Below are 14,700 nucleotides of genomic sequence, written 5' to 3' on the forward strand. Positions count from 1 at the left end.
AAACTTTTCATCAGGTTTTTTTTTTCTTTGTGATTTTATTCCTACATCACTACTTTCTAAATCATATGTCCTAAGTGTCCTTATCTAGGAGGGACAGTCCCTATTTTCTGCCCAAATCCCTCTGTCCCTCTATTCTCTGCTAATGTCCCTCTTTTCTAGGAGCTCCATATTGTTGGTGTGTCTGAGTGTATAACAGAGCTCCAAAGTAATAATACTCCCAGTAATGTGCCTGAGGGTATAACAGAGCTCCACAGCAGTAATACTCCCAGGAATGTGTCTGAGTGTATAACAGAGCTCCACAGCAATGATACTCCCAATAATGTGTCTGAGGGTATAACAGAACTCCACAGCAATAATACTCCCAGTAATGTGTCTGTGTATAAAAGAGCTCCACAGCAATAATACTCCCAGGAATGTGTCTGAGTGTATAACAGAGCTCCACAGCAGTAATACTCCCAGGAATGTGTCTGAGTGTATGACAGAGCTCCACAGCAATAATACTCCCAATAATGTGTCTGAGGGTATAACAGAGCTCCACAGCGATAATACTCCCAGCAATGTGTGAGTGTATAACAGAGCTCCCCAGCAATAATACTCCCAGTATTGTGTCTGAGTGTATAACAGAGCCCCACAGCAATAATACCCCCAGTAATGTGCCTGCGTGTATAACAGAGCTCCACAGCAATAATACTTCCAGTAATGTGCCTGAGTGGATAACAGAGCTCCACAGCAATAATACTTCCAGTAATGTGCCTGAGTGTATATCAGAGCTCCACAGCAATAATACTCCCAGTAATGTGTCTGAGTGTATAACAGAGCTCCACAGCAATAATACTCCCAGTAATGTGTCTGAGTGTATAACAGAGCTCCACAGCAATAATACTCCCAGTAATGTGACTGAGTGTATAACAGATCTCCACAGCAATAATACTCCCAGTAATGTGTCTGAGTGTATAACAGAGCTCCACAGCAATAATACTCCCAGTAGTACCTTTTAATTACAATAAATGTGTTTAGAAATCAGTCTAAATTACATTTGATTTATATAAATTATTAGTACGTCCATTTGAAATATTGTGAGATATGTTTAAAGGGTTACTCCAACCCTTAAATTTTTTTTTCTATTTTTAGTTTACCCTACCGGAGTCCCTCAAACCCTGGTAAAAGCATTATAAACTCACGTGAAAGCTATTGGGGCTGTCACGCTGGCCAGCCCACTCAGGGTTACCTATATACAGAGCATGTTTAAAGCACTCTGCACGTGGGTTAAATGATCTAATTTCTGGACTTTCTTGCCAAAAGCGGGGTGGTTTTGAGGTATGTAACAGCTAAACAGAATTTAACAATATTTCAGGTTTAGCTAGTTTGGCCTAAGTGTGAAATTCACCTTGAGTTCTTAACAAATCATATTTTAGTTAATCCCTGACCCTTTGACCTATTTATCTATTCCTTACCCAGCACCTTGGCTCTCTCAGTTCTATTCCCAATCATTGTTCATTCCACCTGTTTATGTGACTCTATATGTCTTACTATTTGTTTATAATGTCCACATGTTTACGTAGTGTCGGATTATATTTATAAATCTTCTCTGGGATGTATTCTAACTTATCTATGTAAAGTAATGATAAACAAACAGAATTAACGATGCCCAAGTGTAGACAACTAACAAATGTTGCGAAGAGGATTCGAGCAAAAACCATTTTGCATTGAACATACAAGTAAATTCCCTGCTGACCAGTAATTTTTTTCCTGACTAGAGAAATCATATCTTATTAATTTTCCAGGTCGGAACATGACGGGGCCAGCGAAGATTAATTAATATCTACTGATATGAACGTGATTTGTATTATTGTATGATTGCCCATGTCGGAAAATGTTATCTCATTGTCTTCGGTCGAAGGGTGTCCCGAAAGCCAGCCAACACAAATGTCTTGCTAATAAAGTCGCAAACATTCAGCGATGTCCCAGCACAAAGTGTCCGGTCGGGGAACGCTGTCCCTTTAAAATCCCTGTTACTATGGTGGATGAGGTCATTTAAAGTCCGTGTGAGTTGGAATCACTTCCTGCTGCTGTTTGTAGCTGTGAGTCTGAAGCACAGGGAGACACAGAGGCAGCGCTGTCTGGGTGCATGGTAATTGGCCGATTATCCCTGCCCATCTAGTGCCCAGGCGGAGGAGAGGGGGGAGGCAGATAGCCGGTCTTCCTACGGCCCATATAAATGGGTGCGCCTGGCAGGTACGTAGGTATCTTTGTCAGCAAAGTAGTTTTATGAATGAGAGCACGAATGCAGAATCCTGTAGTAGGAGAAATGTAAAGTTCGTTCGTCCGTTGAAACATCAAAGCTTTCTAAGTAACAATGTACGCAGAACTAGTTACTGTAACAGCTGTCATTCTGGGATCATTCTCTAAACAGAGCGTTGTGGTCGGTGGGCAAAGACTTTTTAGGTTTTTAACTAGAAACGAATTCTTCTATTTCCATTGCGTTTCCTGCTGAGCTGTAATTATCTGAAATACAGTCAATTCTCTGTTTAGTCAATAAATCCCTTAAGGGTTTATTCGCTTAACAGCAAATTGCGGTAAATTAAAAACCTGTATTGGAAAATTCAGGCTAAAGTAGCCTAGCTGTGACTATAGTTAAGCTGGTGAATTTTTCAATTTAAATGATAAATGTTGTATATATTGTTTTTGTATTCTATTGTAACCTAATGTATCAATACAATGTTTTGTGGACCCAGGACATACTTGAAAACTAGATATATCTCAATGTATCCTTCCTGGTAAAATATTTTCTAAATAAATAATCCGGTTTTCATTTGCCGCTATTAGCTGTTTAGTGAATAAACCGCTTTGTGTTCATTTAGGATGATTTCAGTTGGACTTCTATGCATCAGATAAAGTAGTTATGTGTTTATAATGACATAACTACGTGTCTGGCAAATATAACCTAGTCTGCCTTGCTTAAGGAATCTATGCTGCTATAACGACAGACCCAGTCCAGGCTGCAGAGTGATGTAATGCCAGTCTATTTAATAATGTCTGTCTTATAGAAAATAAACTGCGTTCATTGTGGCACGGGCAGACTATAACTATTCAATTTGGCACACAAGGAGTTAATTGATCGTTTGCAAGTTTGAGATGAACTTTTAACTTCATTCTTCTAGGTAGACTTCTTCTAAAAGGAGTGCGTGACTGTCTCTTTGTTTTACTGCAAGCAGGACAGTCGGATATATGTGTAAGCTCTATTTTTCAGATAGAACTAACGTAAGCTTAACAAAATGGTTAATAATGTGTTGAGTGCTGGTACCTGACCTGTCTTATAGTCAATCGTTTAACCCACTCTGCTTGGTAAGGGTTGTGGCTATAATGCTATGTTTTATATTTTAATACCTAGCTAACAATTCTATGTGTGCATTGTATATTCTTGTATGATCAAGCTGTGTGCTTTAATTTTGCATTGTGAAACAAAATGGATAGATTTAAAGGAATCCGTTTTTTAATGAGAGACTAATTTTGCAGTGATTGCTTCCATACAATGCACATTATCGCTAATTGAGAGATGATAGAGTTGTTTTTTTTAAGATTTTTACTTTATTATTTATAATATATCAATAATGGTAGCGAATTATTTGTTGATGGGAGCTGCCATTTTGGCTTTCTATATGGGTATAGCAGAGGCCGTTCAGCTTGTGTCACATGTAACAAACAAAGTGAATATTTCTGTGGTTTTAGGGCCATTTTAAGCTTAATAACTACTACTAGTGGTTATTTTCCAAAGTCTCTGAGTGACGTCATAGTGGTTTGTGTCAAAACATTTTTGAGTGGATTAACCCTAAAGGGCATCTTCTAGCACCTAAAACCTGGGTCATCTGCTGCAGTTCGGGTAATGTGTATGTGAATGTCTGCAGTATCTTTTCAAATTTTGACTTCAGTGATAGGCGAGTCCACCACGCACATCCTATGACTACCAGTCAAGTATCCGTTTAAACATAGAGTTTAATGATAGGCTATGTGTTGTAGTCTGGTACATCGCCTATCCCCACCTCCACAACCACTTACAGCAGAAGAACCTGTTACAGGAACAGGGGGGGTAACTGGTCCCTAGCTCAGCTTCTAGACTGTCACCAATTCAGCCTTCTCTGGAACCAGGGTGAACAGCGATGATTCCTCAAAGTGTGATCTTGCCCTCTGGACTGGTGGCTTCTTCCCTCTTTGCCGACTCATTCTTCCAGGCAGGTATTGTCCTCATTGCAAAGATACTTTAGCATAGTCTAGCTATCTAACCAGTCCTTAGGCCTTATAGCAGGTTCCCACTGGCTCTGAGGACATTTACTGCTAATAAAAAGCTGGATTAGACTTTTACAACTGTACATTCAGCTCATGGTGAGAAATGTAAAACAACGCAGAAAGCATCACCGTGTGGGGGAACATGCAGGCAACAACAAAACACAATAAAATAGAACTCTGTCCCAAAAAGGGGGATTCAGAGGAACATAGACCATAACAATCTACAGCACTCTGTCTGAATTAACTATGGTAGGAAAATATGCAAATCATTTAGCTTACACATCTAGGCTATACACAAAACTGCTGCAAAGTAGCAACCGATCGAAATTCCACGTAGCAGTTATTTGTATCATCATTTATTTCTATAGCGCCAACATATTCCACAGCGCTGTACAATTATCGAAAGAAGACCCTACTCAAACCAGCTTACAATCAACACGGCCAGCTAAAACCACAGAGGAACTTCGACAGTATCGACTTCCAAATTCTTTTTTTTCCCCAAAGCGTTCTTTAGGTTCCTAGAAGACCACTGTTTTTTTTTTGTCATGGCATTTCGTCGTGTTAATATAATTGTTGTTAGTTCACCTCCATCTGTAATGTTGAAGTGCATGTGAAATGTAACCATTTCAGCGAATGTAGGGTAGTCTTAACTGTTTAAGAATGACACTACTTGGGATTGCTAAACTGTACATTCCACAAACTTCCTGAACACAGAGATTTATGGGAAATTAAAAAATAGAACAAAGAAGGCCCGGGATTAGCTAAACACCATAACCACTTTTAGTTAATACAGAAGCTGCAGATTTGCAGAAAATAAGCATTTAAAATGACAGGTAATTTTTTTTTTTTTTTTATAAATATTATCGAAGTAATACATTAAGAAACTGGTCAGCTCCACCATGAAGTGTTCCTTTAATGGTGTTTACTGCTCAGTATTTTTATGAACTGTTTCTGAAACGCAGTGTTAATAGAACATTGATTAATATGATGTAGATTATTATTCCAATCAGTGTCATCTGAGCATCTTTAAGTGCTTTGCATTTTAATTAGACATTGCGGTGCTCTGTTACAGGGATATAAAAAGCTTACTATATCGATGATTAAACTATTTACAGAAATGACCCAGTCTTTAGGGATTTGTGAGATTGTGGGATGGCATGCGTGCGTTTATAGTTTGTATGTGCGAGCGTGTGTGTTTGTGTTTGTGCATGGGATGTTTCGCTTATTCAATAAACTTCAAATTGCAGGAAATTTAAATTCAAAGCGCAAAATATTCAAGCTGTGACAATAACGGAGTTGTAGGTTTATTCATTTTTCTTTGATCATCAATTTTTCCTTAAGTGTTGCCATTCAAACTGTACATTGTCCTTGGTTATGTCCTCTTAGACCATATCCACCTAGACCCATCGGGCCATCACAGCATCCAAGGCTTTCTGCCTCCACGGCTTCAAAGTATGATCCAATAATCTGTGTTCCATGCATTTACTAAGTCAGAATGGCTCATAAACCAGTCCTGGGACCCCTTGGGTGTATTTTCCTGGGGTCGTTGGGATGCCAAAGCTGTGTTTTTTTTTGTTTTTTTTTCTTATTTATTTTTATCTTTTCTATATTATATTTACAATATATTTCTTTGAAAATAAAGGTGCCTGCCATTTAGCCAAACAGCAGGACCGCCCATTGGAAGTCTTTCAAAGATGCAAAAGTTTTAAGAAAAGTTTTTTGACTTTTTTTTTTTTTTTTATTGTAGAACAATTATTGCCATTTATTTATTGATAAAGCATGCTCCGCAGCACTGAGAAACAGAGAGCTTTTCTAACCACCAACAAATGGCACATTAAATGGTTCTTGTCTGCGGATTTCCCTTTTCCAGACAGTGTGCAGATGTTCCAAGTTTCAGACTATGATGGGGAAAGTGACAAGTAAAGTTTTACTGATGGGAAATGGGATTTGGAAGAGAGCTGCTGTATCGGGGGCACCAGGGAAATGCCCGCAATCCACGTAGAGTGAATGCATTATTACACATACAAGAAAAACAGAGAAAATGAGAACGTACAAAGCTTAGAGAAACTCAGTAGCCCTTCAGTTAATCCCTCTCCAGTCTCAAAAATGCATATCAGTCCAGAACTGAAATGCCAGCAAGACCTCTGTGTATTGGTACTTACCTGGCCCTCCATTTGAGCTTGAGCACTCCTGCCTCCAGGTGAGCTATGTGCGGCTCGAGCACTCCTGGCGGGCCGCGCATGCTGATTGGTCTGATCGGGCGCCAGCCCCGTACAGTATTAAGAACGCTGCTCGCATCGCGGTCGGCTCCCATTGGCCAACGTCATTCCGGCGCCCCCATTCACGCACATGTTGGGGGGCAGGCATGACGTGGACCAATCAAATGTAATACTGGATTATTTAAACTTACCTGGCCTTAGATACTGTGCCCTATTGTGATTTCTGTTCCCAGTGCCTTTTAGTGCATTCCTTGAGTTATTGTATTGTATTCTGGTATTGACCTTGGCTTTGTTTCTTGACTCGGAGTTTCTCTTTAACCCTTGCCTGTCTTGTTTGCCCATCTGACTAATTACCTTGTACTCGACTTTAGCTAGTTCTCGTTTTCACTGTCTCTCCGTTACCCAGACCTCGACTTGTATTTCGAGTACACTTTACTCTGTCTAACGTTAAGTCCGGCCACTGTAAGGCCCGGTAATACGTTTATTTTCTTTTGTCTGTATCTTGAATACTAAACTTTGCCCGTTAGGGTTATACTTCGTGAGAGCTCTGCACGAGAGATGCACTATCGTTTCAGCCTTCTTTGGGCCTCTTCAGTGAAGTGTAACTGATACCCCCTCTAGGCATTATGAGACATGCTGACACAGCGTTCAGGCTATCTGCACCTAGTCAGAGAGCTTTAAATGTGCTCTGTGCATGGTGTGCACACATTGACACACATTCTTTTTGGGTGTGTGTAAACCGTCCAAACCCTCCCCCACACCCGCAGGGCCTGGTGGGCCGTCCAAACCCTCCCCCACACCCGCAGGGCCTGGTGGGCCGTCCAAACCCTCCCCCACACCCGCAGGGCCTGGTGGGCCGTCCAAACCCTCCCCCACACCCGCAGGGCCTGGTGGGCCGTCCAAACCCTCCCCCACGCCCGCAGAGCCTGGTGGGCCATCCAAACCCTCCCCCACGCCCGCAGAGCCTGGTGGGCCGTCCAAACCCTCCCCCACGCCCGCAGAGCCTGGTGGGCCGTCCAAACCCTCCCCCACGCCCGCAGAGCCTGGTGGGCCATCCAAACCCTCCCCCACGCCCGCAGAGCCTGGTGGGCCGTCCAAACCCTCCCCCACACCCACAGAGCCCGGTAGATCTTCAGACACCATTTGCTTTTCGCAACTATTTATATCTGCTATTTTAACATTTCTCCAACCTCTTCCCCCATCCTTTTTTTTTTTTTTTTTTTTTCCTCATTATAAACATATTTTTTTTTCATGCAATATCTGTCTAGAAGAAATTGGGGTCAGCTCAAACCCAGCATGATAATTGGCAAAACTGCATTAAAAAAAAAAGTCAACAAACCCTCTCTCCAACAAATAAGTGATACCGGAGAAACTGACGGAAGCCAAGCACAGAGAGATGGACACAGGTTTCTTCAGGAAGGAAGAGATTCTTTATTGGATCACCGATCGGGACTCAGAGGGACTAGCGTCACCAAAATACAGCAAAGTCTGAGTACTGAATACATAGAGTACATTCCTTATATAGCACTGTAGCTCCTCCCACAATTAACTACACCCACACATACCCTTAACCTATTTAATGAATAGAGTCTAAACTCATCCATCCGGTCTAACCACGTGGCTCATCTGATACAAAGGAGAGGGACGCGTAATTCCAGTTCTTACATTCCTGCACCTGGTCAGTACAGTGATGACAGTATCTTAGCTACGTGTTATTAACTAACTGATACTACAAACACATATACATACATATGCCTTGTGGCAATCTTAGCCTGCTAAACTTGTATTTTACTGGAATTACATCACATTCCCCCCTTTGATGCCTCTGATATTTCACAATTACTTGAGGCATCACTTAACCTTGGTTTGCTTACACCGCAAGTTACCTTGAACCAGACCAGACTTATCTTATGATGTGAATCTTTTCAACACTCATCTTCCTGCATTGGTTCTCCCTGATCTAAAGCCTTATACTTATATATGGCCATTATCTGTGCAGCAGCCTTCCTCTCTGCTATACTTCCTATCAGGCTTTGCACAGACCTAACTACTAAGGGTATAAGACACGGTAGGAGTAGACACAACAGTAAAATCAGTAGGACTCCACCTACCACTGCCTTAAGCCCTCCAAACCACTCATACCAGCTACCAAACCAACTACTTGGATTGTACCCTTTCCATACCTGAGTAGGCACATGCGCTAGTTTAACCATATGGCTAGTAAGCTCAGCTATTGCTTGCCCTTCGTCATCTATTTGAAGACAGCAATTGCTTAGGTTAAACTTCCCACATACACCTCCCTCTACTGCCAAAAGGTAATCCAAGGCTAATCTATTTTGGTAGACTGCGGTCCTCATCCTGGTGTTATGCTTCGCTAGAAGATTGAGCGCTTGTGATGTCTCATTTGTGATAATCTCAACCACCGCCTGTAACCTTATAATACGGTTGAGCATATAAATAGGGGTTCTATAACCAAAGGTACCATCCTCAGCCCACGTGGCTGGCCCATAGTAATCTATAATACGCTGGGGAGGCCATTCATCATCTTCCCAGGCGCCTATCTCTATGGGTCCCCTTTTCTTCCTATGATTCACATCATACACTTTAACACCTAAAGTCTCACCTGTTTCAATTGGTAACAAGAAGAAGGATGGTTTGAGCATACCCAACACACATGCCCCTTCCCAGTCCTGTGGCAACTCCGAATAGGCTTTCTTACCACAGATCCAGTACAAATTTGCTGGGGCTCTCCAAGTAGATGTGATGGATAGATCAAACCACACATCCTTTAAATTGGCGTATCTAGCAAACGGGTTTGATGGTTCTGAGACATTTGAAGCCGACCACCAAGTTGTATTCTTTGTATCATCATCATAAGCTTTTTGCCCTAGACAAGTTAACTCTCCTACAGAAGTGTTATACATTATTCCTTTCCTTGCTATGCAAACATAACCTATGATGGAGGTCTTTAATCTCCACTCAGATTTACCTCTAACACTCATATGATAATCGGCTTGTGTAGATATTAATTGGTCAACTGCCTCAGAATCGGACATTACCTCCTTTGCTTCCCAAGGCCATTGGTCTCCCATGTTAGTACCTCCACACACATAGCAGTTGGTAACATTAAGACTACCGGCAATACTTTCAGCTAAATCAATGAACAGGTTTTTAGCATTATGGGGGATCTTATTATCTATACTCATCTCTTCGTAAAAGGAATGGTATACTTGATGAGTCTGGGAGGATACCGTATCAGTCTCTATTCCTATAAACAATAATGTCCCAGGATCTAAACCCGTCCCGTATATTTGAAACCCAAATAAATTTCCATACTTATCTAAGAACTTGTCGGGGTTATTAATAAGTATATGGACTGGGTTACATTCCATAGACTTACAATAAGGGCTAGTCGGCAACTTAGTCACTATCATGTCTTTGTCTACTGTCTGTCCCCAAGTTGCCCACCCCACACAAGACCAATATGGACAAAAGTTATAGTCTTTATTTGGGCATCTAGGACTCACATATTTATTTTTGCTACTGGGACAAATGTATTTATCGTTAGACCCATACGTCCTCTCCCATCTAAGATCCCCACATACATTCCACGGCTTTCTACCACTCGATATCGCTTTACACGCATCAAATAGCAGAACACCCGAAGAATGTACGGATTCTAACACCGTTTTATTAATTAGGGTCCCCTGAGGATCTCCATTCCTGAGAGTCAACCAAATTGTACGAGGTTGATACTCCGGACTGAAGCACTTAGGTTCTCCTACTCCTAAATGGCACACACTATAGTCTATATTTAAGTATCTACATCTCGATACATCTCCTTTACACTCGTATTGTGAATGCCAAATTAGGGTTTGGGAAATATGGTTACCTGTTCTCGTAGTCTTAATGCATACCTCACAGCTAGGAATGTCGGTACCTCTACCTTCCTGAATATAAAAACACATATAAATAAACACTATCAAAAGCACATCTTTCGCCGTCATCCTCAGTCTTCGTCCGTGCGATGGAACCTCAGCTTCCAGGATGTGAGGGCTGCAGGGAATGGAGTTCTGCTCATCTTCACAGGTGTCCCTTCGAGACTTTCCTGGCTTATACACTATGTGATGGTAAGCGGACAGGCTTTATTATGGCCTTCTCACTCACACCTGTAACAATAAAATTTGTAATCCACAATAATTCCTCGTTACTCCGACTGAGTAGTGCGTTTCAACCGGATCTTGCAGGGATTCTCTGGATCTGCTGTAACTTGCCAAGAATCGACTGCTGCTGGTTTAACCCTGGAGTGATGTATCCACGGAGTCACTTCTGCTACTTTTATTGCTGTAGGGGTAGACAAAAGAACAACATAAGGACCTCTCCACTTGGGCCCTAACGGTACATTATTCCACTCTTTAATCCACACTTGATCTCCTGGATGATAACTATGAACAGGGGGATAAATATTCACAGGTAATCTATCTTGTACCCATTTCTGTACCTCCTCCATAGTCTTACCCAACTCTACAACCTGCTGCCGAGTAATTCCTTCTCCCAACTGACTCAAGTCCCCCCTTAAGTTACCAAGTACGGGAGGTGGTCGCCCATACATGATTTCAAAAGGAGAGAGGCCCATCCTTCTGGTAGGGGTACTGCGTATTCGCAATAAAGCTATGGGTAAGAGAACGTTCCACTTAAGTTGGGTTTCCTGACACATTTTAGCCAACTGGTTCTTTATAGTTCTATTCATTCTCTCTACCTTACCAGAACTCTGGGGTCTATATGCAGTATGAAGCCTCCACTTTATACCAAGCATATGAGTCAGTTGTTGTAGGCACTGGTGAACAAAAGCTGGACCATTGTCCGATCCTATAGAACAGGGTAGTCCATATCGGGGTATTATTTCTCGTAGCAGGAATCTCACAACTTCTCCTGCTTTCTCTGTACGAGTAGGACATGCTTCTACCCAGCCTGAATAGGTGCACACAATTACCAGCAGGTAACGATGTCCACCCGACTTAGGCATCACTGTAAAGTCTATTTGTAGATCGGACATGGGGAGTCCCCCCATAAACTGGACTCCTGGTGGCTTTACTGGTCCTTGTCTTGCATTATTCTTAGCACACGTTACACATCTGCGTACAATGGCCTGAGTCAAGTTGGACAATCTTGGTATGTAGAAATGTTTTCTAAGAGATTCTTCAGTACTGTCTCTCCCAGAATGTGTCCCGTTGTGATAATTTTGGACAATTTCTACCGCTAGCGATGCTGGTATAACTATTCTTCCATCTTCTAGCTGATACCACTTGTTCTCCAGATACTTTCCCGGTTCAGTCTTTAACCACTCCTCTTCTTGAGCTGTATAAACTGGAGTCCATTGGGACAGTGGAGTTGGTATAAGAGCAGCTATATGCCCTACATACTCCTGTCTTCCTGATTCAGCAGCACGCTTAGCTGCACTATCTGCCATCCGATTTCCCTTGGTTACATCACCATCTCCTCTCAGATGCGCTCGACAATGTATGATACCGACTTCTTTCGGCTCCCACACTGCTTCCAATAGTTGTAGGATTTCAGCTGCGTACTTGATTTCTTTGCCTTCTGAATTCAGTAGTCCTCTTTCTTTATACAAAGCTCCGTGGGCATGAGTGGTTAAAAACGCATACTTAGAGTCCGTATAGATATTTACTCTTAAACCTTCAGCCAATTGTAACGCTCGTGTTAGTGCTATTAATTCTGCCTTTTGTGCTGATGTTCCTTTCGCCAGTGGCCGAGCTTCTATCACCTTGTCTATTGTTGTCACTGCATATCCTGCATAGCGGATCCCTTCTTTCACATAACTACTGCCGTCGGTGTAATATTGAACATCGGGGTTCTGGATGGGAAAATCACGAAGATCTGGTCTACTTGAGAATACTTCATCCATTACTTCCAAACAATCATGTTGACTTTCAGTAGGTTGTGGCAAAAGGGTAGCTGGATTTAAGGTGTTTACAGTCTCTAAATGCACTCTTGGGTTTTCACACAACATTGCTTGATACTTGGTCATACGGCTGTTACTAAACCAATGATTTCCTTTGTAATCCAACAACGTCTGTACTGCATGTGGGACTCGTACATAAAGTTCTTGACCCAGAGTGAGTTTATCGGCTTCAGCTACTAGCAGGGCGGCTGCAGCTACGGCTCTTAGACAAGGTGGAAGTCCGCTGGCCACTGCATCCAATTGTTTAGACATGTAGGCAACAGGTCTTTGCCATGATCCCAAGTACTGTGTCAATACTCCCACAGCCATTCTTCTTTGCTCGTGTACATACAGGTAGAATGGTCGTGTGTGATCAGGTAGACCTAATGCTGGGGCACTCATCAAAGCCTTCTTCACATCTTCAAATGCCGTTTGCTGTTCTTGGGTCCATAGGAAGGGGTCGTGCTCTGTACCTTTGATAGCTGCGTACAGAGGTTTTGCTAGTATCGCATAACTGGGAATCCATATCCTACAGAAGCCTGCTGCCCCCAAGAATTCTCGCACTTGTCTTCTATTCTTGGGTATTGGTATTTGGCAGACAGCTTCTTTTCTCTCTGGCCCCATAATTCTTTGACCTTCAGAGATATTGAATCCTAGATACTTGACAGTTGGCAAACACAACTGAGCCTTCTTTCTAGACACCTTGTATCCTGCCTTCCAGAGAATGTGTAGTAGATCGTGCGTTGCTTGCTGACAGATTTCTTTTGTAACTGCTGCTATCAACAAGTCATCTACATATTGTAACAATACACACTCTCCTGGGATGGACTCGAAATCCAATAGATCTTGACTTAGGGCTGAACCAAATAGGGTAGGTGAATTTTTAAACCCTTGGGGCAGTCTTGTCCAAGTCATTTGGCGTTTTGAGCCCGTTACAGCGTTCTCCCACTGGAAAGCGAAAATACATTGACTTTCTGCGGCAATTCGGAGGCAAAAGAAGGCATCTTTGAGGTCTAAAACTGTGAAGTAAGTAGCCCCGCCCGGAATTAAAGCAAGCAGGTTATATGGATTGGGTACAACTGGATGTATGCTAACAACCGCATCATTGACTGCTCTTAAGTCCTGCACAGGTCGATACTCATCTGTACCGGGCTTTTGAACAGGCAGCAATGGGGTGTTCCAGGGGGAAGTACAGAATTTTAGGATACCATACCGTATGAACTTATCCAGATAGGATTGGATGTTCTTCTTAGCCTTCTGCGGAATGTGATATTGTCTTAGGCTCACTGGATAAACCCCATGTTTCAGTTCAATTTTTATTGGTGGAATATTGCGGGCCAGTCCTGGTGGGTTGTTCTCTGCCCAAACTCCTGGTATGTTAAACAATGTCTCATCACTCCTAGGGTTTTGGCTAGTCAACACTGTATAAAGTCGCCACTCTTCTTCCTTTGGTACGGATAAAGTCATAATACCTGAAGGTCCATTAAACTTTAAAGATGTTGTTCCATCTGGTAGGAACGTAATCTGCGCTTGTAATTTGGATAGCATATCACGTCCCAGCAATTGGACTGGACATTCAGGCATATAAAGGAATTGGTGTTTTACTACGTGGCCTCCCAATGTACAGAGTCGACTTTTAAGAACCGGTTTTTCAGCACTTCTTCCAGTTGCTCCTATCACAGTAATAGTCCTTCCAGATGGAGGAGCAACTAGATTAGTCACCACTGAATGTTCAGCACCAGTGTCGATCATGAACGCACTCCTTTTCCCCCCTATTGATACATCGACCATAGGCTCCGCTCGACCAAGGGGGATGGAGCCCGGTCGGTATCAATAGTCCTCCATGACCGTGTCAGCCAATCCTACAAAGTCCCTACCTTCTCTATCGCGAGACCTTTGCGCTGCTGGAATATACCTGTCTTCCCTAACACTTCCTCTGTTCCCATTACTCCCTCTATAACCATTACTCCCTCCGGGACCTCCTCTACCTCTCGCTCTGCCTCTAAAGTTTCCGTAGCCTGCCCTGGGTTGGTCTCTCTCGTACTGCTCTCTTTGCGGACATTCGTTCCTCCAATGCCCTTCTTCCTTGCAATACGCGCACTGATCCCTACTCAAAGGCTCCCTACTCCATCTACTATCACCTCTATCTGGGCCCCGTTTATCTACGCCTGCGATTGCTACCGCTAGCATATCAGCCTTTCTACGCATCTTGCGCTCCTCCTCTTTCTTGCTTTC

General features: G+C 42.6%; 1 protein-coding gene across 1 annotated transcript in view; it reads left to right on the forward strand.

The window, feature by feature from the left end:
- The first annotated feature begins 2,119 nt into the window (after nucleotides 1-2,119).
- Nucleotides 2,120-14,700, forward strand: part of NACC2 (NACC family member 2) — a 123,318-nt gene continuing 110,737 nt past the window's right edge. The window contains exon 1 of the mRNA XM_063432883.1: nucleotides 2,120-2,235. The gene's annotated coding sequence lies outside the window, so the exon portion shown is untranslated. The remainder of the gene's footprint in view (nucleotides 2,236-14,700) is intronic.

The sequence above is a fragment of the Pelobates fuscus genome, chromosome 9 (genome assembly GCF_036172605.1).
Source record: "Pelobates fuscus isolate aPelFus1 chromosome 9, aPelFus1.pri, whole genome shotgun sequence".
In the NCBI taxonomy this organism is placed as follows: Eukaryota; Metazoa; Chordata; class Amphibia; order Anura; family Pelobatidae; genus Pelobates; species Pelobates fuscus.